At 48.7% G+C, this 8,844-nt stretch overlaps 1 protein-coding gene across 1 annotated transcript in view; it reads left to right on the top strand.

The window, feature by feature from the left end:
* The first annotated feature begins 3,880 nt into the window (after nt 1–3,880).
* Nucleotides 3,881–8,844, top strand: part of KIDINS220 (kinase D interacting substrate 220) — a 133,687-nt gene continuing 128,723 nt past the window's right edge. The window contains exon 1 of the mRNA XM_023511805.1: nt 3,881–4,005. The gene's annotated coding sequence lies outside the window, so the exon portion shown is untranslated. The remainder of the gene's footprint in view (nt 4,006–8,844) is intronic.

Below are 8,844 nucleotides of genomic sequence, written 5' to 3'. Positions count from 1 at the left end.
TAGGAGGATTAGAAAGCAGCTTGCTTCTTTTCTCAGGACTGCTTCTGCAAATTGCTTTTCATCCGTGGATGACATTTTGAGGGGGTTCTCATAATTTCAGTAATTTTTCTGGTGACAAATGTTATCTTACCACTTTCAGTCATTGAAAATGATTATGTTAGTAATTAAATGGATGGCCAGGCATCATAATAAAAATGGTGAATGGGGTGGTGCCTGTGGCTTAGTGAGTAGAGTGCCGGCCCCATATACCAAGGGTGGCAGGTTCAAACTCGGCCCCGGCCAAACTGCAACAAAAAATAGCCGGGCGTTGTGGTGAGTGCCTGTAGTCCCAGCTACTTAGGAGGCTGATCACCTAAGCCCAGGAGCTAGAGGTTGCTATGAGCTGTGACGCCACGGCACTCTACGAAAGCCAATAAAGTGATACTCGGTCTCTTAAAAAAAAAAATGGTGAATGTAAAATTTCTAAATTTCTCCCCAGTTCAGTCCTGAAGCAGGGCAGGGGCTGGAGGGTCTCTGTCTGCCTCAGACCCAGACAGGGCAAGGGCTGGTACTCCTTATCCACCCACTTGCCATACTTGGCATCCGGCTGTCCCCTTTCTTCCACCAAAGTGTAGTTAAAGCAAAGCCTGTTTTGAAAAACATCTTTCCAGGCTATTATCTGGATTGCTTTCAGAAACATTTCTAGGCTGGGCACAGTGGCTCATGTCTGTGATCCTAGTACTCAGGGAGGCTGAGTGGGGAGGATCACTTGAGGCCAAGAGTTCACTGAGCAAGAGTGAGACCCTGTCTCTAGGAAAAATAGAAAAATTACCCAGGGGTGTTGTTGGGCACCTGTAGTCCCAGCTACTAGGGAGGCCGAGGTAGGAGGAACACCACCTCCCCTAGCCTCTCTGCCCTTGTAATTTGTGTAGCTCCAGCAGTATTGCTTAGTCAGAGACACAAGTAGCCTGAAAGACTGCATTTAGATAGGTCCAGGCTCATGCCCAGGCCAAGCCCTGCCCACCAGCTGTGAGCCATACTGGGTGTCCGTGAACCAGCACAACCAAATACCGCTTTTGGAGAACTTGGAATACAGCTGTAAGCAACATGGCAGCGGTGTTGGGGGAGTGGTGGGTGCTTTAGCTTAGGTGGTCCAAGTGTTGTGCCCAAGTTACAAGGTCCCCCATAAATTACTCTGAGACTGCTCCGATGCAAAAGGCAAGAGGCGGTTTTATTATCAGACACGAGTCAGGGCCTTCTACTCTTCCTGATGCAGCAGGAGAGCAGAAGAGCCCCGATTCTAAAATGGAAGGGGGTTTTAAGGGGTACAGAAAGAAAGAAGGGAGGGGTAGTACTTGTCTTAAGCGGATTGGTCTGGGTAGATGCTGTACAAGGGGGCAAGTTACGGGACGTGTGCACAGTGGAGCGAAGACAAAGAAAAGGGGGGGGTTACACAACTTCTCTGGTATGCAGCTTCTCTAAGTATAGCATAGGGAGTAAACACAATGTCCTTAAGATGCAGGTGCAGCATGAAGCTCTGGGTCTGGGCAGTTTAGGGAGAGGTTAAAATAAAGTTAGTTTTGGTCCTTACACAAGCACTGCTGAACTACACTGGAGACTTCTCAGTAAAAAACTGCAAAGCCCCCTCCTCCCAGCAAGTTGTTCCTTCTCAGGAATGCTTCGGGAGGGTTGTTTTGTTTGGGGGCTTTGGAGGTATTCTATTTTGTTTTGAGGCACTGTCTCACTCTGTGACCTGGGCTAAAGGGCAGTAGTATCACTGTAGCTCACAGCAACCTCAAATTCCTGGGGCTCAAATGATCCTTTTTTTTTTTTTTTTTTTTTTTAGAGAGTGCCATGGCATCATAGCTCACAGCAACCTCCACCTCTTGGACTTAGGTGATTCTCTTGCCTCAACCTCCCGAGTTGCTTGGACTACAGGTGTCAGCCACAATGCCTGGCTATTTTTTTGTTGCAGTTTGGCCAGGGTGGGTTTGAACCCGCCACCTTCGGTATATGGGCCTGGCGCCCTACTCACTGAGCCACAGGCACCGCCCTCAAATGGTCCTCTTGCCTCAGCCTCCTGAGTAGCTGGGAGGGAGTACATGTGCTCACCACCATGCCTGGCTAGATTTTCTATTTTTAGTAGAGAACAGAGGTCTCACTCTTGCTTAGGCTGGACATGAACAACTGAGCTCAAGAGATCCACCCGCCTCAGCCTCCCAGAGTGCTAGGATTACAAATGTGAGCCACTGCACCTGGCTCAGTTGCACAGGGCCGGGAACTACCAGTTGGGGGGACAGCACTTTGCAAAAGAATGGAGTTGAGAAGGAGCATGCCTCAGAGTTTCAGAGAGCCTAATTCTAGGAAATGGATGCTACAGAACAGTTCAGTGAAAGAAGTGACATGATGTAGCAAGCTTGCAGAGAAGTGGTTATCAGGAATACTGATGGAGGCAGGGAGAGTGTTAAGAGCTATTGATATAGTCCTTATTAGGAGCTTCTGATGACTTTAAATAGACTCTGGAGATGAAAACAGCTACTGGCTACCCTCTGGTGATGGGCTGATGAGATGACTGCGGGAGGAGGTGTATAGGATGACTTTCAGCTGCCTGTCTCAGAGGATGGGGGAGGGAGCCAGGTTTTCTGAGAACAGAGATACTGAGGAGGCCCACAGTGGCTGGGGAGGGTGATGAGTCCAACTTTGGGCAGAACTCAGGAAACAGAGGCAAATTAAAAGAAGATGGAATCTGAGGAGCAGCTGAAAGAATGGGAGGAAACCTAGGAGAATTAGAGTCACAGGAGCCTGGAGAAAAGAACATTTCCAAGGGGAAAGGGTGGGGGAGGACTAGGGAAGGCAGAGGGAGAATCTAGGGAACATGCAGGACTAGGGGAGGTGGTGAATGCTGTGGGAGATCTGGAGTGTAATCACACACAGGTGCTCAGAGAAGCCAGAGAGATCTCGCTGATGGATTCTGGAAGGCTTTTGAGCAGGCACTCATTTGTACTGAATGTTTAATGTCTTTTTAAGTTATAATTGTGGTTTATTTCTCTGAATATGCTTGATTATAATGGTAAATAGGGATAATAAATTAACTATAAGAGGAATGATATTCAGCGTGAAAACAATATTGCCTAGAGCCCTTGTCAAAAATACATCTGGAGGAAGGGCCAGGTGTAGTGGCTCACACCTGTAATCCCAGCACTCTGGGAGGCTGAGGCAGGTGAATTGCCTGAGCTCATGGGTTGGAGCCTGAGCCAGAGGGAAACCTCATCTCTAAAAATAGCTGGGCATTATGGCAGGCGCCTGTAGTCCCAGCTACTTGGGTGACTAAAGCAAAGAGAATCGCTTAAGCCCAAGAGTTTGAGGTTGCTGTGAGCTGTGATGGCACCACACTCTACCCTGGGCGACCTAGTGAGACTCTGTCTCAAAAACAAAACTAAACAAAACAGGGCGGCGTCTGTGGCTCAGTGAGTGGGGCACCGGCCCCATATAACAAGGGTGGCAGGTTCGAACCCGACCCTGGCCAAACTGCAACACAAAATAGCCGGGCATTGTAGAGGGCACCTGTAGTTCTAGCTACTCCTAAGAGTGAGACAAGAGAATCGCCTAAGCCCAAGAGCTGGAGGTTGCTGTGAGCTATGACGCCACAGCACTCTACCGAGGGCGACAAAGTGAGACTCTGTCTCTAAAGTAAAAACCAAAAATAACAAGACAAAACAAAACACACCACTTTGAGGTCCAAAGACATCCCTGCCCTTCACCGCACTTCCGCGCCTGCTAGCTGCTACACCAGTCCTCAGCCCCGCCCCGGCGTGCCCGCCCCGCCTCCGGGGCGTGGCTATTCGGCGCCCCGCCCCGGCGCGCGGCCACGTGATCTGTCAGTTCTGGGAGAAGGAGGAATATGGCCGTCGGGTGTGCGGAGGGCTACTCTCCTACCGCCGCCGTGTCTCCTTTTCGCGTCCTTTGACACCGCCCGCAGCGCAGCGGCCGGCCACGCCAGAGTTGAGGGCGCTGTCCTTGGGCCAGGTGGTGAGACGTTCAGTGTGGTGGTCGGCTGGAGGGGTGTGCCGCGCGACTGGGGAGGAGGAGGCGGCGAGGCCGGTGGGGAGGGGGCCAGGCCGGACCGGGGAGCGGGCTCTAGCCCCGCGGGGTGGAGGCTAGGGCGGTGGGAAGGAGGCGCAGGCCGGGCGGCGGTGGGAGTTGGGCCGTTGGGAAGGGGATAGGCAGGTGAGAAGGGGGATGGGCCTGGTGTGGAGGGGAGCGAGTGAGGTAGCTCAGGCGGGGGTTCTTGGGGAGGGCGGGGCGGGGAGTCCAGGGCGTTAGGGGTCTAGTTTTCCGGGCGAGACTGCGTTTGCTGGAGCGCGGGGAGGTTTTCTGGATTTGGTATCTCAGGTGGTCAGGCTCCCTGGAGGTGGAGAGACCCTCGGGGGCGGGGGCAGCGGGGGTGAAGGATATTAGCGGAGCAGTTATTTTTATTTTTATTTAGCCAAGCTGCTTCTGGGACACCCACCATCTGGAGAATCCCTTGAGCTGGTGCCGCTAAGGCAGTTGTTGCTAGGTTTCTTTTCTGGGCTTCCAGGGGCGAGGCGGTATTGTTTTCTCTCTTGCTTTCTTATTGAGCTCCATTGGTCCATTGTCCTGTGCCGGCTTTTAGACGCCTGACAAGATATCGGCAAACCATCGATTTCCAGGTTGCCATAGTTTATTTATAAAGAAAGGATTTCTTTGTCAGCGCCTGCGACGTTGGAATTTTTATTCTTTCAAGTTGTTCTGACAGGAGTAAGCCAATGAAGAATTTATTCTTATTAATAATTATGTATGCATCTATCTCTGCTCTCTAGCGGGTGTTCGTTAAAAATGTAGCTTTCGTGGCCTTTCACAGACTGCCATTTGTTTGGCTTGGGGTGTGGCTCGGGAATGACAGGGGTCCATGTTTGACAACACTGAGGACCAGACATGACATTTTTTAAAAGCACCTTAGGGTATCTAGAGCAGAGCCAGGGCTGGGAGGTGTGCTGTTTGTTCTCCACTAGCTTTACTAGCGGGGACTACTTTAATCAGAATCATTCTGGGGTGCTTGTTAAAATGCCACTTTCTAGGCCCTACCCCAGATCTACCTAATGGGATTCTCTGGGAGAGGAGACAGGTGTATTTGACAAGCTTCTCAAATAATTTTGATGCATATAAGTTTGAGATTTATTGTTCTCCGTATTTTTTATTATATTTTGAATGATCTCCAGATCTATTTTTCCAGGTACTGGGGATACTAGTTCTTTGGGCCACTTCAAATTCAACCTGTCCAAAGCCCCCTCAGAACCCCATTCACCCAGCCTGTGTGGTGGGGAAGGAGACGGCATAACCATGCAAAGAAAAGTCTGCTATTCCCTCTGAATGTCCTTCTCTTTTATTAAGGGCAACACCATCCACCAGTCACCTGTGCTTGACTTCCAGTCATCTTCAGTTTGTTCTTTTATTTCTCTAGAACACATATTTTTATTTTTATATCCAGAATATCTCTTCTGGATATTTTGGTGGGTCAAAAAGTTCAAGTATTTTAACACAGAGTATCACTGTATTGCCTTAGGTAGAGTGCTGAGGCGTCACAGCTCACAGCAACCCCAAACTCTTGGGCTCAAGCGATTCTCTTGCCTCATCTTCCCAAGTAGCTGGGACTACAGGCGCCCACCACAACGGCCAGCTATTTTGGGGTTGTAGTTGTCCTTGTTGTTTTTAGCAGGCCCAGGGTGGGTTTGGACCTGCCAGCCCTTGTGTATGTGGCTGCCACTGAGGTATGGGCACTGAGCCAAGTATTGTATATTGTTCAAATTAATATCTCTCACTTCTCTATTACCACGGCCTGGTCCCTCTCCTGTGGGCTGTTTTGGTGGTTCCCTAACTAGTGTCCAGGGCTCTGATTCTTTGTGTTTTTCCAGTCTGGGTCACATACACAGTTGGGAGATTAATTCTCCTAGGATCATGTCTTGAGTGTGCCAACCCCACTTCCTGGTTTTGCTCAAGAATGGTCAGTTTCTCCACTTCGGGGTCAACTGTTAGTAGTCAGAGCTGGGAACAGAAATTTAATGTGTTACTTCAAGGAGAAAGAGGCTCCTAGAATTAAATGAGAATCAGAAAGAAGGATCCCAGGCGGTTCCATGTGCTGCGTCTCTGAGGGGCCACATCTGTTCTCTTACTTAGTAGTCTTTGTTTGCATCTGTTGTGGTCTCTCTGCTGACTGCCTATTTCAAAACTTCCCATTTACACATGGCCCATAATCACTGGCACAGTCTCTGGCTTCTAATTCCTAGTTCTAGAGAGGAATATGATTGAGCAGACTCATGTCACAGATCATATGCCCGTTCCTGGTTATGGGCCATGATAGAGAATATGGCTGTTGAGGGTAGCAGGGATTGTGAGCAGACAGTGTCATTCACAAGGGGCATCTTTAATATACCTATGCAGGTAGTTAATTTGACAGTTATCTATTGAGTTTCTGTCTGTCCTAGAACTGTAATAGGTTCTGGAGATATGAAAATGAAGGGGAGACTGATCTTAATAGATGAGCTGAACTGGATTTTCAAGGATATGTTTTGGTTCTTTAAGAGTGTTAAAGCTGGCCAGGTATGGTATAATCCTAGCACTCTGTGAGACCAAGGTGGGCGGATCTCTTGAGTTCAGGAGTTCAAGAACAGCTTGAGCAAGAGACTCTGGGCTGGCCCAGTAATATACTGGAGGTGGCAGGTTCAAACCCACCCTGGCCCAAAAAAAAAAAAAAAAAAAAGTGAGACCCCGTCTCTACTAAAAAACATAGGAAAATTAGCTGGGCCTTGTGGTGGGCACCTATAGTCCCAGCTACTTGGGAGGCTGAGGCAGGAAGATCACTTGGGTAGCTGGATTTGTGTGGGCGTGCTCTTTCATTCTGCATAGATGGGTTCTGCAGAGTACCAGGCGCTTCTAGGTGCTGGAGTTGCAGCAGGGAACAAAAGTGAGTTACTCCCTCTTTTTACTGAGCTGTGTTTGCTGGGGTAGAGGGGACAGACAAAAGAAGTACCTGGTATGTGGAGTGATGCTAAGTGCTCTGCAGAAGACTTTGAAAGTAGGGCTATGGAATGAGGGGTGATAGTAAAGGAGGTAATGTCTGCTTTTTACAGGGCTGCTCAGATCAGGTGACATGTGAACAGCAACTCAGTGGCTTGAGCAGAGAGAAGGAGGAAGAGTGGCAGATGAACTCAGGAAAGTGGGGAAGGGGTGGAATAGATCGGGCAGGGCTTTGTAGGTCACAGTAGGGATTTGGGATTTTATTTTGAGTGAGAGGATAACTTGGGAAGTTTTGAGCACAGAATGGCCATAAGAACTCTTACAATTTAGGAGGTTCACTTTGCATCTGTATGGAGGTGGTGAAGCCCAGGTCCAGCAGGTGTCAGCAGCAGGGCAGGCTCTGGGGACTGCATATGGGTCAGTGTTGCTGGAGACGTAGTTGAAAGGAGGAGGAAAGGGCTGATGACAGGAGAACTGCGTGGGAGAGGAACTGACTGTGTCATATCTGGAAGATACAAAGTTAGTAAGCACTGGGCAACCTGGTCACTAGCTTTGGTATAGTTTGTAATGGGAGAAGTTGTAAGTTGCATCTGTTGAGCGACACCTGTGGGTGTTTATATGGCCTCAGTGGGTAGGGCGCTGACCCCATATACCGAAGGTGGCAGATTCGAACCTGGCCCCTGCCAGCTAAAACAGCAGTGGCAACTGCAACAACAAAAAAAATAGGCATTGTTGCGGATGCCTGTAGTCCCAGCTACTCAGGAGGCTGAGGCAAGAGAATCGCTGAAGCCCAAGAGTTGGAGGTTGCTGTGAGCTGTGACGCCTCGGCACTCTACTGAGGGCAACAGAGTAAGGCTCTATCTCAAAAAAAAAAAAAAAAAGTTGCATCTGTTAACCAATTGGCCTTTTGGTAAAAGCACTTTGAATGCCAAAAATGTCAGCCCATTAAATTTGCTTACAATTTCTAAAAATGAACCAGGTCTTGGTATAACATAAAGATCTCTCTCTAACATTGCTATTGACTATCCTGCCATTTAAAAACATTAATGTCGGCTTGGCACCTGTGGCTCAAGTGGCTAAAGCGCCTGCCACATACACCTAAGGTGGCGGGTTCCAATGCAGCCCGGCCTGCCAAACAACAATGATGGCTGCAACCAAAAAAATAGCCGGGCGTTGTGGCGGGCGCCTGTGGTCCCAGCAACTTGGGAGGCAGAGGCAAGAGACTCGCTTCAGCCCAGGAGTTGAAGGTTGCTGTGAGCTGTGATGCAACAGCACTCTACCCAGGCTGACAGCTTGAGGCTCTGTCTCAAAAAAAAAAATAAATAAAAATAAAAACATTAATGTCAAGAATGCATAACTTTCTATTCCCAGTAGATAAAAAATGCCATGGAAAATAGATTAAGATGATTACGCTTTATTCAAGAGATGTAGTATCTTCTGTGGGCCGGAATTGCTAGGTATTGGGTATTTGGTATAAAATGAAAGAAAATAGTCATTTCTTTTATAAACCTTATATCCTAGTGAGCAGAACAGCTGTTAAACAGGTAAATGTATAAATTACAAATTTACAAAAGTGCTGTGAAGGAAAGAAAAAGGATCCCATAATAGAGAGCAATTCAGGTTATGAAAAGGTGGTTAAGAAATAATATCTATGGCTCTGCGCCTGTGGTTCAAGTGGCTAAGGCGCCAGCCACATACACCTAAGGTGGCGGGTTCGAATCCTCAGCCTGGGCCCGCCAAACAACAATAATGGCTGAAACCAAAAAATAGCCGGGTGTTGTGGTGGACGCCTGTGGTCCCAGCTACTTGGGAGGCTGAGGCAGGAGACTC

Source organism: Otolemur garnettii, unplaced genomic scaffold, assembly GCF_000181295.1.
Source record: "Otolemur garnettii isolate 467f Iridium unplaced genomic scaffold, OtoGar3 scaffold00022, whole genome shotgun sequence".
NCBI classification, from domain to species: domain Eukaryota; kingdom Metazoa; phylum Chordata; class Mammalia; order Primates; family Galagidae; genus Otolemur; species Otolemur garnettii.
Note: the sequence above shows the minus strand (reverse complement) of the source record. Positions and strands in the feature narration are given on the sequence as shown.